The 27,451-nt window shown below is 48.0% G+C and overlaps 3 non-coding genes across 3 annotated transcripts; all 3 read right to left on the bottom strand.

Annotated features, from left to right (window-relative positions):
- Window positions 1-2,806: 2,806 nt before the first annotated feature.
- Window positions 2,807-2,879, bottom strand: trnaf-gaa (transfer RNA phenylalanine (anticodon GAA)). The gene has a single exon. It is a non-coding gene; the product is annotated as a tRNA-Phe (tRNA).
- Window positions 2,880-8,214: 5,335 nt separating this feature from the next.
- trnaf-gaa (transfer RNA phenylalanine (anticodon GAA)) lies at window positions 8,215-8,287 on the bottom strand. The gene has a single exon. It is a non-coding gene; the product is annotated as a tRNA-Phe (tRNA).
- Window positions 8,288-8,544: 257 nt separating this feature from the next.
- trnaf-gaa (transfer RNA phenylalanine (anticodon GAA)) lies at window positions 8,545-8,615 on the bottom strand. The gene has a single exon. It is a non-coding gene; the product is annotated as a tRNA-Phe (tRNA).
- Between the last annotated feature and the right edge of the window lie 18,836 nt (window positions 8,616-27,451).

Raw genomic sequence — 27,451 nt, 5'->3', positions numbered from 1 at the left:
CTGCAAATGAAACTTAAATGTTTGGATACGGTTATCAGGATCTACACATGAAAAAGTATGCCTAAATACAGTTGCTAGGGTTCAGTAGCTTAGGCTAACATGCTAACTCTCTACTTACCTTCGTGTTTTTCTATGAAGTTTTCGTGGAAAAACTTGTATCCTTTCTTCATCTTTGACTTTTTTGTCACCGATTTCTCTTCCACCATCCTTTCCACATCAGCGAAGGAAATGCTGGGGAAATGTTGGAGAAAAGCACTGAAAACGCAACCCATCTCGGAGAAAATGAATGGACTTGGCGCTGGACCGGAAGAAAAGTCACCCACGGAATGCGTATTTCCGGTTTTTGTGAAAAAGGTCTATACATGAGTAAACTTTACTCGGCTCCATTCCTACCTATTGGTCTCTCTAGCAGGGTTGTCAGTGGTCACAACACTCTCTACATACTATTAACAGCTGTCAGGATCTAGATGGAATGAAAAACACATCTAATATGCCTTTTTAAATATTTGGGAAATGTAATCTATGTTCTGCATCTGCACAACAGCCTCTTCACAATTTAAATTAATCAAGATGAAATCAGTTCCTATAAAGTTTTTACTTAATTAATTTGTAAAACAATAACACAAAGTTAAACATATTAGCATTAGTTACTTTGCAGTACTTAACAGTGTCTATGACTATAGTCTAGTTCTCTGTTATTTAAACTTAAATGTAGTCACAATAAAGTCCTTCATTATTACAGTTTTTTTAACACCAACATTTCAACATAGTACCAGACTATAAGCCTAAGACATAAACACAATAAACACAGAATAACAAAACAACAACAACAATGAGAAAAATCAAAATTTATTTGTCTTTTTTCCATATTCAAAAAAAAAAAGAAGATTGGGAGGAAGTGGAAACTTATCTCATCCCTCCCCTTCACTTTACCTGAGTAATGAACCTAAAATTCCTGCTTACAAATAATTTTAATGATAATAGCAGTAATAATCACAGCAAAACATCAATAATATAATGGAACTGTTATAATGGAATGATATTAGCAAAAGAAAACCAATAAGTAAAAAAGTAAATACATGGCTCAACAAGGAAATAAGGAAAAGCAAAATGAGCTTTCATTGATACATATGTGTTTGTATAGTTGTATCTTTTAAATGTGATCTCTCATAGCTTGTAAGTTTCACCCCATAAACAGATACACATAAGCTTTCCCTTGTAGTGCTCACTTTTATGTTTTCAAAATAAAACAGTCCTCTTAAATTATATTTTCCTTCTCTTGGTTTATTAAACATGCCCTGAATAGTTCCTGGTAGTTGATTATTTATTGCTTTAAACATGGTTTGTGCTGTTCGACACTCTATTTGATCATGAAACTTTAACACTCCTGACTGCAGAAAAAGTGAATGTGTGTGACTCTGATAGGCCACTCTGTTTATGACCGTAACTGCTCTTTTTTTGAAGTGTGAGAGTGTAGAGAACTCTTGTAACTGTTACCCCAAACCTCAGCACAATATAGTAAATACGGTAATTCCTTTATTTCTGAGTTAACCTGTTGGACCACTTCATTCATATCATGACTTGAACAAAATATATTTGTATCATCTGCAAACAAATCAGGCTTTGAAACATTTGTAACATTACACATATCATTAATATAAAATGAATTGTTTGGGACCCAACACTGACCTCTGGGGGACTCCACAAACAGTGTCCAGACATGATGAGCAGCTGTCTTCTACTTGGACATATTGCTTTCTTTTACTCAAATATCTGCTGTCCTATTTACATTTAAAACTGTAAATACTAAAACTGTAATGTAGGAGAGTGATGAAGTAACAACTGAGAACTACAAGTAAAGCATGTAAGTCCACTGCTCTTTAAAGTTGGAACTCGTAACCAAGACTGTAGTCAAGTTTTCATTGAATTACTTGAAAACCAGCAATGACCTTTTGTAAAGTCCTTATCGCTGAACTTACTGTGGCCAATTCTGATAAGTTTTCAAGGTTAATTGGTGATTCTAAATTGCACATGTAGGTGAATGTCAGATTGATCTGCTGAAGTTGCATTCTGCATTGCTCAATGACAAATGACACAGTTGCCAAACATCAGGTCTCAGAGCATCACATGCGAATCCTTTATGAAAGTTGATTGAGAGTATATTTCTGGATGGAGTGTGAGACAGTGGACTTTTGCATGCATTTTTTGCTGAAATAGCCCAGTTGGGAGAGCGTTACACTGAAGATCTAAAGATCCAGGGTTTCTGCCGTCTGCCGCTGCTGCTTTCACAGTGCGATGATATTGGCCTCAAAGCTCTTTGTGGATAAAATAAATAATTCACGGCAATCACAGAAACAAATGCTATTGGCAAATATTGTAATAAGACATGACGAAAGAAGTGAATCTCTTAATAGAGATAAATACATGGTATTACTAACTCTGCTGTCAAGTTAAGATGCTGACATGTGACAGCACCTTGAATCAGCCACTTTTTTTATGGGGACATTAGGAGGGATTCAAAACGACCTCATAAAAGCTGCTGCTGACGTGTTAAATGATGCCACCAAGTTGCATTATTTTCTAAGCTGACCAGCAATGACTTTTGGTAAAGCCCCAGTCTTCTTGCTTACTGTGAATAATTTGGACAAGTATTTGAGGTTAATTGGTGATTCTCAATTGCACATGTGTGTTAAGGTGAGACTGATCTGATGAAGTTGTATTCTGTGTTGTCTCTGTGAACGGGCACAACTGGATTCTGAAAGACATGAATGCCACTCAGGGTTCGGACGAAAACACCACCCCCTTCTGCCGAAACCAGGGATCGAACCAGGGACCTTTAGATCTTCAGTCTAACGCTCTCCCAACTGAGCTATTTCGGCACAGTGAACAGCAAACAGTCCACTGTTTCACATTACGTCTAAAAGTATACTCTCAGTCAACTTGTTTGGCAACTGTGTCATTTGTCAATGAACAATGCAGAATGAAACTTCAGCGGATAAGTGTGACATTCACCTACATGTGCAATTTAGAATTCAAATCAATTAAGCTTTATTTATGAATTGCCAATTGAAACATGGTCGTTTCTAGACACTTTTACAGAGAAACCCAACAGATCCACATGAGTAAGCATAAGCGACTGTGGAAAGGAAAAACTCCCTTTTATCAGGAAGAAACCTTTGCAGAACCAGGCTCAGAGGTGGCGGCTTTCTGCTGTTCCGGATGGGGTGAGGGGACAGAAGGAGAAGGAGATAGGACAGACAGTTTCTTGTATCTACATACAGTTCATATATAAACACAGGGTACATAGGCTACAAGAGGAACAATCATCAATGGTATGTAGCAATACAATGAAATTACAGTAGCACCATGAAATTACATTGAAATGAGAGAAGGAGCAGAACTGGTTCCACAAGGTAGGAGGCCGAGGTTAAGTAAAAGCTTACACCCACTGGGTCCGGGTTCCTCGATTAATCAGTGGAGCAGCTGTTTGGTTTGATGCCCAATTAGAATTACACCCATTGAATTCCGGCTGTCTCAATGGATCAGCCGTGATTGATGTTCTGTCTGCAATTCCTCAAGCACGGCTCTAGTCCACCTAAGAGACAGCCTTTTTGTCCAGGGTTTCGGTGTTCTGACTTTTCGGTCTCCCACAGTGGAAAGAGAGAGAGAGGGGGAGAATCACCAATTAAAGGTGCTTTAGGCAGGATTCGGCATCTCCACCATCTTGCTTAGGTAAACCTTAGGCAATTTGACCCATCTAAGATGGTGATTTGAAACCCAGCACAGCCAATCCTGTCCTGTTTTCTCTGACACCACGCCCTTATGCAAGTTAAGCCCCTCCCACAAGAACGTGTGACGAACGCCCCTCGACCAATCACGGTTAGAGCCTCATGGGCTCTTCTGATTGGTCAAAGATACCTGGAGCTGTCGAGGTTCCTTTGCAGCTCAGAACAGAGACAGATGGAAACACTGCACTACCTCGCGGTAGTGCAATTATGCTACACTCCTAAAGGATTATCAGTGGATACTCTAACATTTAATCTAAAGAAAACACATAAAAATTTGCACTGACTAGCAAAATCCTGCCTACAGCACTTTTAACCTTGAAAACTTATCTGAATTGGCCACAGTAAGTTCGGCGATAAGGACTTTACAAAAGGTCATTGCTGGTAAGCTTAATAAATTCTTTGTGGATACTGTGAAGAAGTTGTCTGGATGTTAGGAATTGGGAACTCTTGTGTGAAAAGCATTAGAAGCACTTGTATGGAGTTCACACTAAGGTTTTTATGTACAATCTAATGTATTTATGATAAAGATTACAGGTCAACCTTAAAGTGAAGTTGGTTTTGTTTCAGTATTAATGCCATTTATAGAATGACTTACGAAGTCACTTTTCACTGTGTTTCTCTGCGAGTTGACAATGTCAGAGGACACATAGCTGGACAAACTAAACGATACATTGCCAAATGTCTGGAAGGACTCTTCTCTTCTCAAATGAAACCTGCCTCCCCCGCAGACTGATCAGCAGAAAGATGCTTCCAGAGCACAAAGGTCGAGGGGGGATATTATCCCTCCCACTCTCAAGCACCTCGCCCAGGGACAAATGTATGTCAGGGTGTTTTCACACTTGTCATATTGGACTGATTAAAAATAACCCATTGACAAGTTCAATAGTGAAAGAGTGAATGCTGCCATTCTTGAACTGGTTAATGGTGGCTTATACTTGCAGATCTATTGTGCCACCATACATATGCCTTTGTGCCGAAATAACTCAGTTGGGAGAGCGTTAGACTGAAGATCTGAAGGTCCCTGGTCTGTTCCTGGGTTTCGGCAGAGTTGAATTTTTAGGCCCAAGGGTATGTCACTGCTTCGTCCAATTCAAGGTCACAGAACAATGAGACAAATCCCACGTCACAACAGGAGTTTTCACCTGAGTGGCTCATCAGCTCATCACAGACCACAGATAGACACACCTATCGGCAATTCATGGTTACTATTTAACCCGAAAGCCATGCCTTTTGAGTTAGGTACTAATGTTGGTTAACTTCTGCTGTTTCATGAGGCACAAACAGATTGTCCATTGGGGTAGACTACATCTTACAATCTGATCCAGAATTATCACCGATCTGTGTGAAGCGAGTCCACTCAGGTTTTTATATGAGACATTTACAATCCGTTTGACCTTACCGTCTGATAATAATGAGGATTTTTGTGCCCATGCAAATGGGGTAGAAATTAAAATGGAGGTCAGGGATTCTGGGTGTCGACAGGAACTGCCAAATGTTCTCAGACAAATATTTATAATCTTTCCTACTTTTCATTGGATGTTTTTTTTTTCTCATAATTGAAGTGCTTGTGCTGAAACGGCTCATTATTCTACCTGAAGAGATGGCATGAGCGCTGCTTCTGCACATGCACACCACCGTCATGGTAAGTAGTTCGTCTGATCATGCACAAGTAACAAACATGGCAACCTCTGACATTGCATGACTCCCAGCCCATATTCTAGTTTTATAATCTATATTGGTTGTTCCATAGTTGAGTTTCACCCCTAATATCATTGAATTTGTCATCTGTCCATAGGAATGTCATTGACCCCAGTATATTGTTCTCTAATTGTGTGTATGTGTATCTTCAGCGCCACCTGGTGACTTGGCACGTTAACAAGTTTAGTGTTTCTAAATTGGCTGCGTAAACACGTTTCTGGAACTAAAACACAAAAACAATGTGCTGTCACGTGAAACATCCTGTAAATGGGGCCTGCACATGTACTCTGGAACGATTTGGTTGATATTTCTTGTCCTCTTGAGCCAAAATAGCTCAGTTGGGAGAGTGTGAGACCGAAGATCCAATGGTCCCTGGTTCAATCCTGGGTTTTGGCCGATCAGAGTAACTTTTCAACCTAATCCATGGCTAGCGCTCAGCTCTGTTCAGGGTCAAAGGGCAAATCCCACTGAAGTGAAATTGAGGGTAGTGCCATTGTTTACAGCTCATCAGACTGACGCAGGTCAAACACAGAGAGGCTCACACATACGGCAGCATTCCTCTTGAAATAGGCACTAATGTTGGATATATTGATCAGGTAATCATGAAAAGTGATAGAGTCATGATCATGTAATAGAAATTCATCATCCTGCATTAGGCTTCAGCGATTTCATGATATCCAATAAGGCCTCATTTCTACTTAGCAGTACAGTATGGCAAAGCCTAACCAGACACAAATCTGTTTCCTGTGTCTACTGTAGAGGGTACAGTTAAAATGGAGGGGTTCACATGCTCCGATTCGCAAACCGTGGTTGCGTACATGGGCCGTGAGAGTGGGGGGAAGTGCGGCCGCTTGAGGCCGCCGGCCCAGAATAGACCCCACCGGACTGGAATAGACCGGCCGTTCAGGAAACCTCCCGACCGTCCGGATGGCCACCCCGCCCCTGGCTGTGATCCTTCACTCTCTGCTAGCGGCACTGCTCAGGCGTGAAACCGTGAACCTCCATTCTCTGTGAAACATTTTGGAAACCGTTTTCGTTCAGAACAGCACTGTCTCCTCCTGTCCTGTTCAGACCCCTTGAAGACATCGGAAATGTTGCTACTGCATGCCCCACTGCCGTAGTACAGTGGCTCTCCCTTCTTGATTCGCGACCCCAAATTTAACATGTATCGGTCTCCATGTTATTAGTGGGTGTCGCTGGTGATCTACTGAGAATGCATGTGCAAAAATGGTGTGAAAGCCACCCCCCCTTAAGGGAAGATTTAGAATAAAAATGAAAAATGAAGGTTGAATCCATGAAGTCAGGCAAATGAACACACTAAAAGTAATTTTTTTTTTTTTTTTTTGGTTGTCTGTCATTTTGATGGAGAAGGTCGTGACTTTTAATTTTCCTTTTCTGATTACAATGAAATATAATCTAAAATGACATAGTTTTGGTCACTGAACATACCTCCCGTGATGAGCAGTCTTACAGCTCCATCACATGATGTCTTTTGAGCACAAAATAGAGAGAGTTTACTTTCCGTGTGCGTCAGAATGAGCATAAAGGCGTACTGGAGTGTCCCTCATTTTCTACTCACTCATAATGACAGAGAGTCTCCAGATCTCTCCATCATCCTTCTAAAAATTCAGTCAGTGATGAAAAACATTCAGTTAATGTGACCCCTATTTCTGGCCACATCCACAGCCCTCTGCGTAACACTGCGTCTGTCGTACACCTGCCTGGAGACGTTCTACATTTAAATGCATAAACACTGCACAACAGTTGCGGGTTTGATGAATGAGATTGCAGGTGCTAAGTGATTAAATTACACACTGGACCAGTTTGCATGAGTGTTTTTTTTCAGTACGATTGAAAACAATCGTATTAAGTGCATCTAGTGTATACATGGACACCATATGAAGCGGATGGCTCAGTCTGTGACAGGAGCTGAAGGCCTCTTTTCCACGTTCCAGGTTCTGATGTTTAGCTTTGTAGTCAGCAGTCTTCAGCCCCTAGCAGACTGTTTTAGAAAATAATTTTAAAAGTTAAAACTTCAAAAATTACAAATACCAGTTTTCAATTATGACTCCGGTTTCTTCATTGTGAGTTCACCAGCGTTCAGTCGCGTAACAACTGTCAGAAATACATCATGCAGTCGCATGTCACAGATATTATGTATGGAGAGGAAGATAAATTGATTCCACAAACTGCAAATGCGTTTAACGTCGGTTCAACTGAGAGGCGCCAACATGGAGCGTAATCAGCGAGGCTGAAGTTAACTTCCCAATCACAGCTTGCTATTCGGAATTTAAGGGGAAAGATAAGGGAAAAATGTTTTCACATTTGGAGAAGCTATTTTTTCGTTCTCTGCTTACATTTTAACTGTAGTACTCTCTACAGTGGACACAGGCAACAGATTTGTGCCTGGTGATGCTTGTCCATACCGTAGTGCTAAGTAGAAATGAGACATTACCGGAGCTGATGAAATCGCTGAAGCCTAATACAGAATGGTACATTTCTTTACAATGGTCAATACTTGTATATACAAAAGTATACATTTTTCAATAAGCATGCATTTAAGGTTAATCAGCAACTCTGCCTGTAGGTGAGAGCCTCTCCGTGTTTGGCCTGATGGGCTGTTAACCATGCGTACTGCCCTCATGTTGTCATTTCAGTGGGATTTGCCCTTTGACCCTGAACAGGGCAGAGCACTAGCAACAGATTAGGTTTAAAACATCCCCCTGTCTGCCGAAACCCGGGATCGAACCAGGGACCTTTAGATCTTCAGTCTAACGCTCTCCCAACTGAGCTATTTCGGCACAGATACAGTTAAAAATTCAATGGAATAATCGCAGAGTATACTGTATATGCAAGTATACATGTTTGTTGGCCCCTGTTTACAGGACACTTCAAATGACAACACACTGCTTTTGTGTTTTCATTCCAGAAACATTTACACGGCAATGGCAGAAATGCTAAAAACTGGGAACTGGGAACTGTTCCATTGTTCTTTCACAGTAGGAAAGAGACAGTTTCGAGACCTGATGTACCCTGTGACTGCAAAGTTCTTATAGCCTGCAAAAACCCGGGATTGAACCAGGGACCTTTAGAACTTCAGTCTAACGCTCCCAAATGAGCTATTTCGGCACAAATTGCTCATAAAATTCAATTTGATTGTGGCTCAGTAGATTTACAAGTACACTAATAAGTAATATTATGTCATATAACGGACTCCTACATACTACATATAACTCCTCCCCCTCCTCCTCTCTGGAGGGCGTCGTGCAGGTTGACAGTTTGAGTTTAAGTGAGTTCAGAGAGTTCAGGTGCTTTGCCATTGTGGCGCGCACGCAGTCAGAAAATATGGATTGCTGCACTGCTTATTTGGCAACCTCAGGAACTCACATACCGGTATGATTGGCTCTGGAACCCAGAAGTGTGACAGTCCAGCCCCGCCCATCGGAGTTATTCTGTCCTGAAACTGAAACTTTTGAAAGAAAAAAAACTTGATCAAGACATTTGTTGATGGAGACAACACATTATTGAAAGGGAATGCTTCTTCGATGACATGTGAAAAATGGGAAGAGTAAATTTCTTAGGTATTGTGCCTTTAAGCCATCAGTTTGACAGTGGCAGCGTTCACACAGTCACTGATTGGCCTCATCATTGGGTTTACTGGAGGAAAGCAGTGGAATGCCTTTCAGGCTTTACACAGATGCGTTTCTGCATACAAATTCTAACTGACAGCTATCTTACGCTTTAAAAAATGCTCCCTATCCAAAATAATTTAATTCAAAATTAATTATGCGCATTTATGTTTTTCCAAAATTATTTGGCGCCCCTAAGAAATCACTTCTGGTCCCCAAGTGGGGTCGGGACCCCAAGGTTGCGAATGGCTGCCGTAATTAATAGATCTATTGCACATACACGAGGAGATGGACTATATCAACAGTAGTGGCTAAACATCTGTGTACTTTTCATTGTTAATGTGTATTGTTTTCTGCATGTATATGTGTGTGTGAGGTGTCATTACAAAAACAAACAGCGCTGACTTGTGGCCTGATGTGAAAACTACAGAATTTCAGAATTTCAGTTGTCAGAATTTCATGTCAGCATCAGTTTGCTGTGTGAAAAGGAGTCATTGGTAGAGACCATTCAGCCTGACTTCAGAGGCATTTCAAGAGCTTTACCTGGACAAATGCACACAGATATTGATGAGAATCTTCATACTGCCCTATGTTGATTATTGGATCATGGTTATTTCTTTCTGCCAACAAAGGTTGCAACTTACACTGACATATATGTTTGAAGAAATACATAAGTGTTAACTTTCTCAAGAAACTACATATTGTTATTAGAAGTAGATGTTAAAGGGGAAGAGAAACACACAGAATACTCCTGATCTATGGAAAAATGGGACAAAGACCTGTAATGCATACAATTTCTCATGAGAAACAGAAATTACGAGACAAAAACAAACAAACAAACAAACACTGGTAGTGATTCAGAGGAGGAGAGGTTATCAATAGACTGACAGTAACACAAATTGGAGCAGGTGTGGACACTGTGTGGTGATGGACAGCGATGTGGAGTGTGTGTGTAATCAGAAATGTAATCAGAAATAATAATTGTTCCTGTTGCTCTAAATGGTTGCATTTGAAAAAAAGAATAAAAATAAAAAAAAATAGAGAGAGGAGCCACAGGACAGGAAGTAAACAGATCCTGGCGCTGGAACTTTCTCTCTTTCTTTCTCCGTGAACTTTGATGCTACAGCTGTATAATATGTCTGCATAGATATGCTTCAGCCCATCCACTCTTTTCATGATACATTTCTACTGAGGCTCTGTTAAATAAATGTCTGGAGGGAACAATCCTGTGCAGAATGAGCAGAATAAAGTCATGTCTAATTTACATATGAGGCATATTAAAGGTGACGTAGGCAGGATTCAGCATCTCCGCCATCTTGCTTAGGTTTACCTAAGCAATTTGACCCATCTAAGATGGCGATTTGAAACCCAGCACAGCCAATTCTGTACTGTTTTCTCTGAAATCACGCCCTTGCGCAAGTTAAGTCCCTCCAACAAGAACGTGTGACGAATGCCCCTCGACCAATCACGGTTAGAGCCTCAGGGGCTCTTCTGATTGGTCAAAGATACCTGGAGCTGTCGAGATTCCTTTTCAGCTCAGAACAGAGACAGATGGAAACACTGCGCCTGCGCAGTAGTGCAATTATGCTACACTCCTAAAGGATTATCAATGGATACTCTAACATTTAATCCAAAGAAAACACTGAAAAATTAGCATTGACTAGCAAAATCCTGCCTACAGCACCTTTAAAGCTGCTCATTAATTAGAATAAACTGGCAGGTTAATTCCAAATAAAGGTTTCAGGTGCTTTCATGGTCATTTTAAAGCATAATTAACTTATTTTTTTTCTAAGAATTAAAAGTCCCATAGTCATAGCCACCCCGCCCTCCCCACCCCCAGCTACTCCGGGGGCTAACCCAGCTCGGACCGCCACTGCTCTCAGCTCCTCCGCTTGAACAACGAGGACCAGAGTCCACAGCCTCCATCTCCGGCTGCAGCCTCCGGTTCCTCACCTCGTCTGCTGGAGACTCTCTCACGGCCGTCACCGGGGCAGCAGGCGGGGAGGCGGTGCGGCGCGGGGTTCCTCGGCTCGGCCTGACCCCGGAATGTGAGCTCGGAACCGGACCGATCCGCGCTGCGTCCCGCCCCGCCGTCACTCCGCGGGCCCGCAGGGTTCACAACCCGGCCGGAGCCCGGGTCGGGCGGTGGGTTTAATGCTCAATCAGTGTCAAGTACATGCTGGACTGAATAAAACACTTTATTGCAGACTTTCAGTACATTAATCGTATCGTGCATGCACGCACACATCACATACACACACGTTCCGAGTCAGACTCGATTCATGAATCAAGAACCGAGTCTGACTCGATTCCAGGTCATGTGACCAGAGTCCGACTCCGTTTCCATAGCAACTCTTTGATCCACTCAAATCTGCAGCCAGTTAACTGGATTTCATTTTAAATTTTTTCTTCGTCCAGTTCAGACAAACAGCCTCTTGCTGTCGATATTTAGGATCCAACCATTAAAAATCCGCCCTTGTAGTTACCGAATGACCTTTTGACTTCCAGTTCTTGGTGAATTCAAGTTTTCCAGGACGTTTGGCGGAGGAAAAACCATCAAGAGAACCAACCGCTCACTGAGAAATGTAAGAACCCTTGTTTTCAAGTCAATATTTCACATTATTTCTGGAAATAAATAACAAAACCAACGTTTTCTAAATTGGCAGCACTCCACAACAACTTTACTGGCTTTTACTGTTTCATTTTGCTCATATTGTTAGATTTAGCAGATGTGTGTGTGTGAGGCAGGTGTATATTGGACATTTGTGAAAGCAACATGTTCTGAACCGATGTATTTACAGCAGTCATCTAAGATGAACCAGCTTGGACCCAGTGGGCCTCAAAGAGAGCCTCAGATGTGCCCCCAACTGGGGTCCCAGGCATGTAACCGCCGGAAGTCCCTCGTGCGGCCGGGGTTTGAGCCATACTGTCACCCCCGACTGGAGCGCCACCCACGCCCCCTGCAGGAGCTTCCTACAAGCCTCCAGCAGGAGGCCCACTCAGGCACCCAGCAGAAACCCCACCGGCTGGGACCCCAGGTATGGAGATAATTTAGTTTCTTTATTATTCAATCAATCATGGAAACATGGAATTGAACTTCCATGTAGTGGCTACGCACTTCCTGGCAACACATAAGGCCAAAGCCAGAAAGTTCTTTTGAGTTCTTCTCAAATGAGCTTCAATATTTGTTAAATCCCCTAACAAGCACATTTGAGGACATGATGGGAGATGTACTCCCAGGAGTCGTGTTATAATGTCTGAGAAATCATGCCAGAATGTAATAAGTTTAGTGGAAGACCATGTGCAGTGCAGGAAGCAGCCCTCTTCAAGACCACATCTAAAGCACAAGCTGGATATCTCAGGTTTATATTTATGCAGCTTCTCTGGCGTGATGTAGGTTTGATGGAGAAAGTTATCATTGGTCAGCCTGTATCTGGAATTAATTGTGGTAGTTCAACTTTTTTGACATAAGTCAGACTAGAGCTCTGGACGAATTGACATATTGAAGTCCGACTCCCATCTCTCCTTTGACTTATGGAGACCTGGTTTTGGAGTATCCTCCATCAGGAGAGAGTACACTTTTGAAAAAAGACGAGGTGCGTTGCCCTCATGAAGTCGTCTCTCCAGCTCACTGAGTGTAGGCAGAGTCTTCTGATGTTCAAGAGTAGTTTCAAGAAAGGATCTTAACTGGAAGTAACAGAAGAAGTTTCTGCTGGACAGATCATACGTCCTCCTCAGGTCCTCAAAAGACATGAGAGATCCATTCTCATAACAGTCCTCCAGATAGCGGACTCCTTTCTGGTGCCAGATTTCCAGGGTCTTATTGTCCAGGGACATGGGTATGAGTCCGTTCTGTTTCAGAGGTGTTTTGGGTAACAAATTATTTTCCAGTTCAACATTTTTACGAACTTCGTACCATGGTTTGATGACATGCATTAATACAGGGTTGTCAGTTCTAGTAGAAATAGTTTTGGGCGTCCACTTATAAACAAAATCTGCAGGAACAGTTTCTTTGAGTGCATGCATTCCAATTAAAACCCACGGTGGGATATTTTCCCTACCAAAAAGAAAAACAAGTCGCATTTGGGTTTGGGCTGCCAAATAATGCTTTTTCAGATTTGGTAATTTAAGACCCCCCAATTTAAAGTCCCAGGTAAGTTTTTCAGTTGAAACCCTTGGAGGTTTAACATTGCATATGAATTGTCTAATATGTTTATTAAGGTTCTTAAAATATCTGAGTGGTAATGGAATCGGTAAGGACTGAAAGAGGTATTGCAGTCTAGGCAATATGTTCATTTTAATACAATTTATCTGGCCAATCAAGGTAGATTTATCCATTTTTTCAGATCCTCTGTTATTTGACTAATTAGTGTCACATAATTAAGATTGTACAGATTCTTTAAATTTTTATCCACCATTATTCCAAGGTATCTTATCCCCTCTGGGGACCATTTAAATGGGCTCCTCTGTTGATATTCCACATAATCAAAGTCTGAGAGGGGAAGAATTTCACTTTTTTCATAATTCACTTTATATCCTGAAACAAACCCAAAATGATGTAAAATTGATTGTAATTTAGCCAGAGAATTGAACGGGTTTGTTAAATACAGAATAATATCATCTGCCATAAGATTAACTTTATGTGTCGTCCTACCCACTTTTACCCCCTTTATCTCTGAATCTTGCCTGATTAACCCGGCCAAAGGCTCGATGGCGATAACAAAAAGGCCAGGGGACAGGGGGCCACCTTGTCGTTCAGGGGGAAAACAGTGGAAATGTGTCCGTTAGTAATAATTTTAGCTTCTGGTTTTCTATAAAGTGTATTAATCCAATTAATGAAATAAGAACCAAATCCAAATTTAGATAACACCTTGAATAAATTAGGCCATTCAAGCCTGTCAAAGGCTTTTTCAGCATCTAAAGTGACAGCTATACTGGGTTCAGAACTGGATGTTGCATCATGAATAATATTAAACAACCCGCATACATTATTGGCAGAGGATCTCTTCTGAATAAAACCCACCTGGTCTGGGTGTGTCAGTTTTGGTAAATATTTACTCAGCCTGTTTGCTAGAGCTTTAGAAATCACTTTATAATCAGCATTCAAAAGGGAGATCAGTCTGTAAGATGAGCACTTCGGGGATCTTTGTTTTTTTTAGGGAACACTGTAATTATAGTGGAAAAAAAGGAGTCAGGAAGGCTTTGTGTTCTGGATGCTAGATTTATTTATCCATAAGAAGAGGCACAAGCAAATCCTTAAACTCTTTATAAAATTCAGGAGGAAGCCCATCTTCCCCTGGTGATTTATTGGATTGTAAAGAAGATAAAGCCTCCTGGATTTCTTTTGAAGTAAATGGGAGATCCAGATCCCTCTTGTCCTAGATTAGATAAAAATGTATCTACTGCAGACAGATCTTCCGGTGATTCTAATTTATATAGATTAACATAAAAGTTTTTGAAGGTTTCATTTATTTCTTTTGGATTTTGGGTAATACATCCACATTCATTTTCAATTTGATTAATTGTTTTTAAACTTTCCTCCCTTTTTAACTGCCAAGACAGGACTTTTTGAGCTTTTTCCCCCAATTCTTAGTGCCTTTGTTTTGTTCTCAAAATATTCTTCTCAGCTCTATAAGTACTTAATGTATTATACTTAAGTAGTCTATGTTTTGGGGCTGCATCTGCCTCCAGACGTCTGCTAGATTTAAATCATTCATGAATGACAAAGTAGTTAAGGCTGAGTTTGTTTTGGAAATGGAGGTTGAAGATTTATCCAGTACTGGATCCAAACAGAAGTTGAAGTCTCCTCCCATAAGAATATGTTCATGACCTCCTGATAACCTTAAGAAAAATGTCCTGGATAAAAGAAACATCATCATAGTTTGGAGCATAAAGATTTAGCAGAGTCCATTGTTCTGAGTAAAGTTGACAGTTTATCAAAACGTGGCGGCCTAATGGGTCAGTAATTGTATCATGGATAGTGATGAGAATATTTTTATTTATCAAAATAGAGACTCCTCTTGCCTTGGAGTTAAAAGATGAGGAGAAAACCTGGCCTATCCACCCTCTCTTTAATTTTTTGTGCTCTTCTGTAGTGAGACGAGTCTCCTGAATAAAGGCTATATCAGTTTTAATCTTTTTTAAGTATGTTAGCACTCTTTTTCCTTTGACAGGCCCATTTAAACCATTAACATTCAAACTGACAAATTCTAGAACCTTGTTCATGAGAAAAAATAAGTGGTTTGACAGTAATATACTTCATAGCCTCTCAGCAAAAACCTTAAGAAAATGCATCTCTTACGATAAAACCAAACATAAAAACATAGAAGAAACTAAACCCTTTAAGTACCGACTCCCCGAACACTCGGCACAATCCAAACTTACCAACCGGGATCTCCATTGAACGCTTCCGAAACACAACATACTTAACTAATACTTCACTCTGCCAGGAGCCCCAGGTACATAAACTTATAATTATTCGTCATAAAATAACACAATATAAACATTTTCACACCCGCTCTAACTATGAATGTAATGGCTGAAACTGCCTTTCAAGTGCAGTACCCAAACAATCGCTTTTCTGATAATATATCCAGAACCAGACTAGAAGAAATAACACAACAACAGGAGAAATTATGAATCTTGAAGAAAAGATCTCTATACTGTTCATAGAAAGGATATGCATGAGTGTCTCTCCCCCTCTATGTCAGAGGGGCTGGGGACTGCCGCCTCCAGGGAAGTCTCGGAGAAAGGACGCTGCCGTCTCAGGTGTTTTAGAAAACCTCTTCTCTCCATCGGGTAGGGTGACTCTCAGAGTGGCTGGATGAAGACGGCTGAATTGGAGCTTCTTGGCGTGGAGCTCCTTCTTAACGTGGTTGAATTCCTTCCTGCGCTTCACCAATCTTGCGCTCAGATCCGGAAAAAACATCACCACGCTTCCATTGTGGATGATCGGCCCTTTTTCTCTGGAGATCTTAGCGGCTATTCGGAGAATTCTCTCCCGATCCTGATACTTGAGCAGGCGGATGAGAATGGGTCTGGGCTGTTTCTCTGCTGGGGAGCGGAAGGTCGGGGACCGGTGCGCCCATTCAATAATCAGCGGCTCGGGAAAGTGCTCTTTTCCCTTCACTGGGAATCCAGTCTCTGAAGAACTGCACCGGATCCGTTCCCTCTCCGCCCTCCTGCAGGTTAACAATTCCCGAGAGGAAAAGTGATCAACAATCGAGCTTTGAGTCTTGTTACAAGATCTCAAGTCCATATTTCACCTGTCAGGCGACGTTGGAAGTAGAGCGGGTGTTATTTATCAGTTAAAATCGAGTTTTTCTCAGGAGCTCCTGAGCAGGCGTCTTCCGAGCTCAGCTGCATCACGCGACCCCCATTCATCTCCATTATTAACCATCATGGAAGAATAGGAAATATTGGAAAAACAAATTTCCAAGGACTTGGACGTATAATGAAACTTTTTCCTAATCAATGCTAAACACGTTTTTATTCTGGTCTAAATCATTCAATCTGGGGACAAAAAAATGATTTAAGATATTTGGTGATTTAAAAAAAGTAGCTTGTTTGTCACAGACTGCTATAACTTATTTCTATACTGTTCCTCTCTGGAGTGGAAAGTGAAAAAAAAAAACAACAACACACATGAATAAGCTAAATTATTATCAAATGCGGGAGTAAATTATAAGGGTTTGATCTTTATTGAGACCATGAGCTTTACAGATGGAACTAAGTTCCTCTCAGAGTCTGCAGGGAGAGCTCTCGGAGCCATAGTGAGTAAGATGAAAATTGTACCTGACCTTTTTCGGTATTTACAAAATTATTTAATTCTAAGGTTAGTTCAATTTTGTTTTATGTGGCGGGTGTGTGGGGCTTTAAGGAAAGTGTTTTTTTTAATGCGCTTCAGAATAGGGCAATCCGGATTTTCCTTGGTTTGCATAACTTCACTACTAAATTAGCTCTGGAGGGGGATATGGGATAGGATCCGTGCATTGTGAAGCAGAAAGTCGAAATGGTTCGTCGGTGGAACCGCCTGACTCAGCTGCCAGAGCACAGACTGACCAAAAAGGTCTTTAGGTGGGACTGTTCAAATCAGTATCCTTGGGCTAAAGAAATGGCAACAATATTTTCAGACTGTGATTTAAACTATGTTTATAGAAACAAATTGCTTTGCAATCTAAAATTATGAAATGAAAAGTTGTTGATTGGTTTTAAAGAACAGTGGAAATGTGATCTATGTAGAAAAAATTAATTAAGGCTTTATATTCAATTTAAGGATGAATACAAAACAGAATCATATATTCTTTTATATCTAAGTAGAAAACAAAGGTCCCTCTGTGCCCAATTACGAACTGGCACTTTGCCTCTGGCGGTGGAGGTGGGCAGGTTCAAAGGCCTTCCTGAGGAGGAGAGACTATGCACACTGTGTGATTTAAATGTGGTGGAGGAACCCAGATATATTCTGGTTTTCAAATTATAAAATGTTGAGTCAGCTTTTTGAAAAGCACGTTTTTGCTTTAAGTCATTATATCTGTAAAGCCTGGGATCGAAGACAAATGAAGTTGTTTCCTCCTATGTGATGTGGATATTGTTATGTTATGATGGATTGAACAGTTTCTGTGAATTTATGCCGGCAGCCATCTGAATATTGTTTTGTGAAATGTGTCTTGTAAGCCCATGAGGGCTGGGCACTTATGTGCAAGACACTATAATCAAATCAAATCAAATCAAATCAAACTATGTATGTTCCCCTCATCTGTACTGTACCATTTAAAGTTTCTGAGAGTCCTTACACGTCGTGCTGCGTGTGCACGGAGGGTGTGTGTGTGTGTGTGTGTGTGTGTGTGTGTGTGTGTGTGTGTGTGTGTGTGTGTGTGTGTGTGTGTGTGTGTGTGTGCTCTGAAAGAACGAAGCTGATGCCGATATGAATGAATGACCTGAGGGAATGAGCTCTTTGCTTATTATTAATAGTGGAGATTAATGTGAACACAGGACTGAAGGGAAACCGCTAAAGTCAAGTTTGACTCCGCGTGATTTGGAAGAGTGAGGAGCCGATTCTCTGATGAAGAATCTTCTAGTCTGTTCCACAGTGACTCCACACACAAGAAGATCAGGAGAGAAAGATCTGGTGCGATCTGTCCTCTGTTGTCTTCTAGTGTGGGGTTTCTGAATCGGGGAAGACTGAAAAAAGCCTGTAATGTGTACTGGCCTTTACCAAATGCGGAAGCAGCCAGCAACAGCGTGGAGACAGGTGGTGGAGCGAGGTCAAAATGACCAATAGGAGCTCTTCTCTCTTCCACCAGTGTTGGCCCTGCCCATTGGGTTCACTCAGATTCGCAAGCAAAACTTCTGAATTTGCAACCAAAACTTTTTTCTGTTTTGATCTAAAAAAAAAAGTGGTGGGGTTGCCACTTAAATTATTTAGTTCTCAGATCTATTCTATTTGATTGAACTTTTATTTTTTAATGGCAACTTTATGTTTTTTGGTCTCAACTCTCTTTCTTGTTTGCAAAACCGTTTTTGATTGATTGAATAATAAAGAAACAAAATTATCTCCATACCCAGGCACATTCCCGGCCAGAGCCCCGCGTGCGCCCGGGGCACGAGCTCTACAGTCACCCCCAGCAGAAGCTCCACCCAGGGCCCCAGCAGAAGCACCACCCAGGGCCCCAGCAGAAGCCCCACCCAGGGCCCCAACTGAAAAATAATATGTGCCCGAAGCTGGAGCCCAACCTACGTTCCCGACGAGAGCCCCGTGTGCGCCCAGGGTTTGAGCCCTACATCTGCCCCCACCAAAAGCTCCATCCAGGCCGACAGCATGAGCCCAAACCACATCCCCAGCAGAAGAAACACGTTCGTCCTGAGCTGGAGCCCAGCTCACATTCCTGGCGAGAGCCCCGCATTTGCCCAGGGTTTAAGCACTACATGTGCCCCCACCAGAAGCCCCACCCAGACCCACAGCAGTAACCTCACCCAGGCCCCCAGCAGCATCCCCCCTCAGCCCCCAGCAGAAGCCCCCCTCAGCCCCCAGCAGTAGTCCCCCTCAGGCCCCCAGCAGCCCCACTCAGGCCCGTCAGGCCACCAGCAGCAGCCCTCCCCAGGCCCCCCTCCGGCCCCGAGCAGCAGCCCCCCTCAGGCCCCCAGCAGCAGCCCTCCTCAGGTCTCCAGCAGCAGCCCTCCTCAGGCCCCCCTCAGGCCCCCAGCAGAAGCCCACCTCAGGCCCCTCTCAGGCCCCCAGCAGCAGCCCTCCTCAGGCCACCAGCAGCAGCCCTCCCCAGGCCCCCCTCCGGCCCCGAGCAGCAGCCCCCCTTAGGCCCCCAGCAGCAGCCCTCCTCAGGCCTCCAGCAGCAGCCCTCCTCAGGCCCCCCTCAGGCCCCCAGCAGAAGCCCACCTCAGGCCCCTCTCAGGCCCCCAGCAGCAGCCCTCCTCAGGCCCCCCTCAGGGCCCCAGCAGCAGCCCACCTCAGGCCCCTCTCAGGCCCCCAGCAGCAGCCCTCCTCAGGCCCCCCTCAGGACCCCAGCAGCAGCCCTCCTCAGGCCCACCTCAGGCCCCTCTCAGGCTCCCAGCAGCAGCCCTCCTCAGGCCCCCCTCAGGACCCCAGCAGCAGCCCTCCTCAGGCCCCCAGCAGCAGTCCACCTCAGGCCCCCCTCAGGCCCCCAGCAGCAGCCCACCTCAGGCCCTCCTCAGGCGCCCCTCAGGCCCCCAGCAGCAGCCCACCTCAGGCCCTCCTCAGGCCCCCAGCAGCAGCCCCCCTCAGGCCCCCAGCAGCAGCCCTCCTCAGGCCCCCCTCTGGCCCCCCTCTAGCCCCAAGCAGCCCTCCAGCAGGCCCCTCTCAGGCGCCCCTCAGGCCCCCAGCAGCAGCCCTCCTCGGGCCCCCCTTAGGCCCCCAGCAGCAGCCCCCCTCAGGCCCCTCAGGCCCCCAGCAGCAGCCCTCCTCAGGCCCTCCTCAAGCCCCCAGCAGCAAACCACCTCAGGCCCTCCTCAGGCCGATCTCAGGCCCCCAGCAGCAGCCCTCCTCAGGCCCTCCTCAGGCCCCTAGCAGCAGCCCTCCTCAGGCCCCCCTCAGGCCACCAGCAGCAGCCCTCCCCAGGCCCCCCTCCGGCCCCGAGCAGCAGCCCGCCTCAGGCCCTACTCAGGCCCCCCTCAGGCCCCTCTCAGGCCCCCAGCAGCAGCCCACCTCAGGCTCCCCTCAGGCCACCAGCAGCAGCCCACCTCAGGCCCCTCTCAGGCCGCCCTCAGGCCCGCAATAGCAGCCCTCCTCAGGACCCCCTCAGACCCCCCTCAGGACCCCAGCAGCAGCCCACCTCAGGCCCCTCTCAGGCCCGCAATAGCAGCCCTCCTCAGGACCCCCTCAGACCCCCCTCAGGACCCCAGCAGCAGCCCACCTCAGGCCCCCCTCAGGCCCCCAGCAGCAGCCCACCTCAGGCCCCTCTCAGGCCCCCCTCAGGCCCCCAGCAGCAGCCTACCTCAGGCCCCCCTCAGGCCACCTTCAGCAGCCCACCTCAGGCCCCCCTCAGGCCACCAGCAGCAGCCCACCTCAGGCCCCTCTCAGGCCCCCCTCAGGCCACCAGCAGCAGCCCTCCTCAGCCCCCCCTCAGGCCCCCAGCAGCAGCCCTCCTCAGGGCCACCTCAGGCCCCCAGCAGCAGCCCACCTCAGGACCCCCTCAGGCCACTAGCAGCAGCCCCCCTCAGGCCCTCTTCAGGCCCCCAGCAGCACCCCTCCTCAGGCCCTTCTCAGGCCCCCAGCAGCAGCCCACTTCAGGCCCCCAGCAGCAGCCCTCCTCAGGCCCCTCTCAGGCCCCCCTTAGGCCCCCAGCAGCAGCCCTCCTCAAGCCCCTCAGGCCCCCAGCAGCAGCCCTTCTCAGGCCCCCTCAGGCCAACAGCAGCAGCCCTCCTCAGGCCCCCTCTCAGGCCACCAGCAGCAGCCCTCCTCAGGCCCTCCTCAGGCCCCCAGCAGCAGCCCTTCTCAGGCCCCCTCAGGCCAACAGCAGCAGCCCTCCTCAGGCCCCCTCTCAGGCCACCAGCAGCAGCCCTCCTCAGGCCCCCAGCAGCAGAACAAGTCAAGCCCTCCTCAGGCCCCCCTCAGGCCCCCAGCAGCAGCCCACCTCAGGCCCTCCACAGGCCCCCAGCAGCAGCCCCCCTCAGGCCCCTCAGGACCCCAGCAGCAGCCAACCTTCAAGCCCCCCTCAGGCCACCAACAGCAGCCCACCTCAGGCCCTACTCAGGCCCCCCTCAGGCCACCAGCAGCAGCCCTCCTCAGGCCCTCCTCAGGCCACCAGCAGCAGCCCACCTCAGGCCCCCCTCAGGCCCCTCTCAGGCCCCCAGCAGCAGCCCACCTCAGGCTCCCCTCAGGCCAACAGCAGCAGCCCTCCTCAGGCCCCCTCTCAGGCCACCAGCAGCAGCCCTCCTCAGGCCCTCCTCAGGCCCCCAGCAGCAGAACAAGTCAGGCCCTCCTCAGGCCCCCCTCAGGCCCCCAGCAGCAGCCCACCTCAGGCCCTCCACAGGCCCCCAGCAGCACCCCTCCTCAGGCCCTCCTCAGGCCCCCAGCAGCAGCCCAATTCAGGCCCCTCTCAGGCCCCCAGCAGCAGCCCTCCTCAGGCCCCTCTCAGGCCCCCCTTACGCCCCCAGCAGCAGCCCTCCTCAGGCCCCTCAGGCCCCCAGCAGCAGCCCTCCTCATTCCCCTTCAGGCCACCAGCAGCAGCCCACCTCAGGCCCCCCTTACGCCACCAGCAGCAGCCCTCCTCAGGCCCCCTCTCAGGCCCCCAGCAGCAGCCCTCCTCAGGCCCTCCTCAGGCCCCCAGCAGCAGCCCAAGTCAGGCCCTCCTCAGGCCCCCCTTAGGCCCCCAGCAGCAGCCCTCCTCAGGCCCTCCTCAGGCCCCCAGCAGCAGCCCAAGTCAGGCCCTCCTCAGGCCCCCCTCAGGCCCTCAGCAGCAGCCCTCCTCAGGCCCCCCTCAGGCCCCCAGCAGCAGCCCACCTCAGGCCCGCCTCAGGACCCCATCAGCAGCTCACCTCAGGCCCCTCAGGCCCCCAGCAGCAGCCCCCCTCAGGCCCCTCAGGCCCCCAGCAGCAGCCCCACTCAGCCTCCAGCAGGAGCCTCCCTCAGGCCCCCAGCAGCAGCCCCCCTCAGCCCCAAGCAGCAGCCCCCCTCTGTAAATATTGATTAATTTACTGATATCTTCATTATGAAAATGTGAAAAAAAAAATTAAAAAAAAATTAAAAAAACAAATGTTGGAGAATGTGTCTTTGAAAACAAAAGTTACGTAGGTAACTACGGTTCTATGAATCCCGGATGACGGCCAGAGGCGGTGCATCAAGCACTGGATGACATATACCAGCAAAGTCACGAGGAATCGCAGAACAACAGTGACCACCAACCCACGCTCACCTCACAGCGTTGATGAGTGCTGTCGGAGAAACCCGTCAAGGGGGTGGGACGCTGCCACATTCACCCTGTAGAACCGTGTGAACGTTGACGCTGATGTCCATGAGGCCGCTTCAAAATTAATGTCCAAAGGAACGCTGGCCATTGCGGCCCAGGAGGTGGTCAGACCCCTGGTCGAATGGCACCGCACCCCGTCCGGTGGTGAATGACCCCGGGAGAGATATCCCTGTTTGATAGTATCCACAACCCAGTGGGCAAGTCGTTGTTTTGACAGGGCCTGGCCCATGCGAGGCCTGGTGTGGCAGATAAACAGCCTTTCGGACTTACGGACACCCATCGTAGCCCGTATGTACATTTCAAGTGCCTGAACTGGACACAGCAGTTCGTTTGAAGCCAGAGACCCGAAACGCGCCAGTGGGAGGGGGCGCATAACAGTTGTAGAACCAAGCACCTTGGGGAGGAAAGAGGCGTCAGGCCAGAGTGTCACCCCAGAGCCATCGGCATTCCACCTGCAGCCCGTGTCACCGACAGCGCCTGCAGTTCCCCCACTTGTCTACCCAAGGCCATCGCTAAGAGGAACGCAGTCTTCAGCGACAGCCATTTCAACCCTGCTTGATCCAGGGGCTCGAATGGCGGGGCCCGCAGGGACTCGAGCACCAAAGACAGGTCCCACGTCGGCACCCTTGTTGACTTAGGGGGCGGAGACAACGAGCACCCTTTAAAAAAGATGAGACCGTCCTGTCACCGCCAACAGAACGGCCATTAAAACCCTGGTGCCAGCAGGAAATCGCAGCCGTATACACCTTAAGTGTAGATGGCGAGCAACCCAATTTGAACAGCTCCTGCAAGAACTCCAATATGGATGGCACCGGGCATTGAACCGCATCCAGACCTCTGTCCTGACACCACCTGTCGAAGAACCTCCACCTGCTGGCATACAGCTGTCGTGTGGATGGAGCCCGGGCATTGGCGATGGTGTGGCCTATGTCTCCACTGAACTCTGAGAATGAGACCCCCGGCCCTCCAGCAGCCACACCCATAGCTGGAGGCGGTCTGGAATGGGGTGCAGGATCCTCCCCCCGAACTGGGACAAAAGATCCCTCCTGGATGGCAGGCGCCTCGGCGAGCTGCAGCAGAGCCTGCGCAGCAGAGGAAACCAGATCCTCGCCGGCCAAAAATGGGGCTATCAGGATCAGTCGATGCCCCTCTTGAGAGACCCTGAATATTAAAGGAAATATCAAGGGAAAAGGTGGGAAGGCGTATAGCAGCGTTTGGGGCCAGTTGTGCGCCAGCGCATCCATGCCCAGAGAATCCGCGTCGTCCGTTATACTGAACCAGCGGGGACAGTGGGTGGACTCCCTGGACAAGAACAGGTCTACCTCTGCCCTGCCGAAGGCCTGCCAGACCCGGTCCACGACCTCTGGGTGAAGGCGCCACTCCCCTGGCAGCAGTGATTCCCGGGACAGGAAATCCGCTGATGTGTTCAACACTCCCGGAATGTGCAGTGCTCTCAGGCTGGAGCCGCCCAAGTCAGGATTTGAGTGGCCAGCCTTGTCAAAGCCACGGACCGAGTGCCCCTCTGGTGGTTGATGTGAAAAACCACGCTGGTGTTATCGATCCTGACCAGCACATGTCGGCCCCGCAGATGCGGGAGAAACTGCTGCAGTGCCAAAAGCACAGCCCTCAATTCGAGGATATTAATGTGCTGCCCCTGTTGCCATGGCAACCATGTCCCCTGCACCATGCGCCCCTGCCATGTTGCTCCCCAACCCCGGAGAAACGCATCCGTATGAACGATCTCCCGACAGCCTTGTAGGGAACCCATAGGAACCCCTTGTGTGATGAAGCGCCTCTCCCGCCACTGCGAGAGAGACGTCAGGCACTGAGTCGACACGCGTAGGCGCCTGCGCCTGTGGCTGTGTCGCTCAGGGCTCAGGTGTAGACTGTTCAGCCACATCTGAAGTGGACGAAGAGATAGAGGACCCAGGGGAATGACTGCAGACGCCGCCACCAGTTTGCCGAGAAGACAGAGGTAGAGAACATCCGGCGGGGCTCTGCCGCGCCGGAAGTGTGGGAGCATTTCCAAAATGTCCTGAACCCGCCGAGGTGAGGGGCATGCCATCATAGTCCGAGAATTCAGGACCATCCCCAGAAAAGTGGTCACCTGTGTGGGGACCAGGTTGCTCTTGGCCATGTTGACACGCAAGCCGAGAGCAGCAGTGTGATCGAGCACCGCCTGCGTGTCCCGAACGGCGTCCTCGCAAGACGAGGCACAGATTAGCCAATCGTCCAGGTAGGGCAAGATCATCAAGCCCCGAGTCTGCAGGGGGGACAGAGCTGCAGCCACGCACCTGGAAAACACCCGAGGAGACAGGGAAAGCCCGAATGGGAGGACCCTGAACTGATAGTGCTGCCCTTGAAATGCAAACCGAAGGAACCGCCAGTGTGACGGCACAACAGGGACATGAACGTAAGCGTCCCTCAAATAGATCACTGTGAACCAGTCCCCTGGCGATATTGTGTAGGGAACCTGAGGGATGCGCAGCATCTTGAATGGAATACATTTAAAAAATTAGTTTAGACCCCGAAGATGCAGAGCGGGGCCAGTCGCCTGTCTTCTTCGGTATGAGGAAATACCCCCCGGGTCCCACAGGGGATCGACAGGAACCACAGCACCTTTGGCCAGCAAGGTGTGAATTTCCTCAGACAGTGCTCGTGCCCTGGCCCGGTCGTGGATTGCAGTCATTGTGACCCGGCCATGAATGGGAGGCCGGCGGCAGAACTGAATGCGATAACCCCGGGACAGTGTGGCCAGCACCCAAGCATCTGGAGTGTGGGTAGCCCAGTGTCTGAGTTGACCCGGGGTAAAAAAAAAAACGACTGCCGGCCGTGGAGTCTCATCTGTGCCCCCTGCCGTCTGGAGGGCTTGGGGGGGCGCTGGTGTGGCTGCCCCATCCGTGATGAGCGGGGGGGTAGAGACCCAGGCTGTGGCCTCCGTTCCAGAACCGTTCTGTAATCCTGGTGGCGAGTTTCCGGAAGAGGGTGCGATGGCCCAGCAGAGTACCTCCGAGAAGATGATGAGGCAGACCTTGGACCCACCCGAGGAGGGGGATGTCTCTGGAGTCCCACCAATTGCTGCCGAGTACGGTTTGCCTGCGCGGTGCGCTCCAGGGCCTCCAGTGCTGTGGACCCAAATAATTCCCCAGGAACCACCGGCACGCTCCGCAGCGTCCCCCGACTGGACTCTGAAAGTGGTGACTGTGCCAACCAAACCTGGCGTCAAGTCTGTACGAGCGTAGACATCAGGTGACCAAGCTCCCTTGACATTAGGGCGAAAGCTTGTAGGGACGCGTCCATTAGGCCCTGCTTAGGTGGGTCGACAGAAACCTCCTCCAATGTTGACGACAGACCCAGCAGGAGGTGGGAGAGGTAGTTAACCAATGCGGCCCATGCGCGTACCGGTGTCATAGGCTTTACAGAGTAGATCGTCTGTGATCCTACACTGCGGTTGCGGGCACCTGGCGTTCGTTCGTAGCGTCTCCACCAGATGCACAATGAGGGACGCGATAGCTGGTTCCACAGCCGGCATGCGTCCCAGGCCAAACTTATCGGCATCCTGCATCGCTGCTAAGGCCCGCCCATCCGTGGTGGGCCTGGAAAATGCCTTGTTATCTGTCCAACATGCATGCAGCTCCTTAACGTATTCCTCTGATGGCGGGACCACAAAGGGCTCAGCTGCTGTCTGGCGTCGGAAGAATGCGCTGGAGCGGACTTGGTTTGACGTGGGGACATCCAACTGCAGGCGGGTGAGAGCTGTCCGAATAGCCACAGCCATAGACTCATCTCCAGTGTTCCGGGAGCCTGCAGAGGTGTAGGACCCGGACTCAGAAACCTGGGAGCTCAGCTCATCGAAATCACTCCTAAATTGAGTGTCCGACGCCGCCACCAAGATCACGTCCTCGTGCGATGCCAAATCGTGTTCCTGCTGAACCGCCGCATGGCGTCCTGTGTCTTCCTAAAGGTTCAGAAGTATCGCCTTCATCTGAGCCAATTCCGATGACAGGTTCTCCACTTTACCAGACAACCCGTCCCTGGGGTCCTCCTTCCTGCGCCTCTTCCTCGTACGCGCTAGTGCCTCCGAAGAAGAGTGCTTCCGTGTCCGTGACTGTCCGGCAGGCAACACCATAGACGTGGGATCCCCCTCCGGGCAACCCTCAAACTCAGCCAAGCGCGCAACCTTCACGGAATGCGGCATAATTAAGCAATTCGGGCAGTGCGTGCCATGGAGGGCCTCCCATAGGTGGTCCACACCCAGGCAGGGGGGACACAAATCATGGCCATCCTCAGGTTGGAGTGCTGCCAAGCAGAGTCTGCAACACAGCTGCTCCAACATGGCGTCAAAAAACCCTCAGCTGTCTTACTCACTAAGAAACTCAGTGTTCAGACAAGCAACTACAGAGTCAGGTCGAACAGAGAACGCCACTAGTGACTCCTGAATGTCCGAGCGCGGGGTCACAAACCGGGTCGAGCAGAGAACGCCACTTGCGATTTGCAACAGGCTCACAATGAGGGAAAACAATCCTGCTGTTTTTTTTTAAATTAATTATTACTATTATCTTCCTTTCTTTAAACAGCTGAAGAGGCAGTGTATGAATCACACTCAGACAGACACATGAGCTGACAGACAGCCGTCTTCAATAACAACTGGGCGAAGTTATGCCCCCTAATTAACAAATTAACAATTAAGCCGCCCAGGCAATCAACCCGAGCGGCGTGCACCACACGGTGGGCCGTCACAACAGAAAACAACCGTCTAAGAGACACGGCGATAAACGATACACGGCTTTCACGGGAAAGAAAAAAAAAAAGGAGATGGAGTGCTGCTTGTGCAGCCCTTAGAGGGCGAGCAAGCTCGCAGCTCTGACTCACCCAGTCACAGGGCTACCAGTCACAA

The sequence above is a fragment of the Salarias fasciatus genome, chromosome 14, assembly GCF_902148845.1.
Source record: "Salarias fasciatus chromosome 14, fSalaFa1.1, whole genome shotgun sequence".
In the NCBI taxonomy this organism is placed as follows: Eukaryota; Metazoa; Chordata; class Actinopteri; order Blenniiformes; family Blenniidae; genus Salarias; species Salarias fasciatus.
Note: the sequence above shows the minus strand (reverse complement) of the source record. Positions and strands in the feature narration are given on the sequence as shown.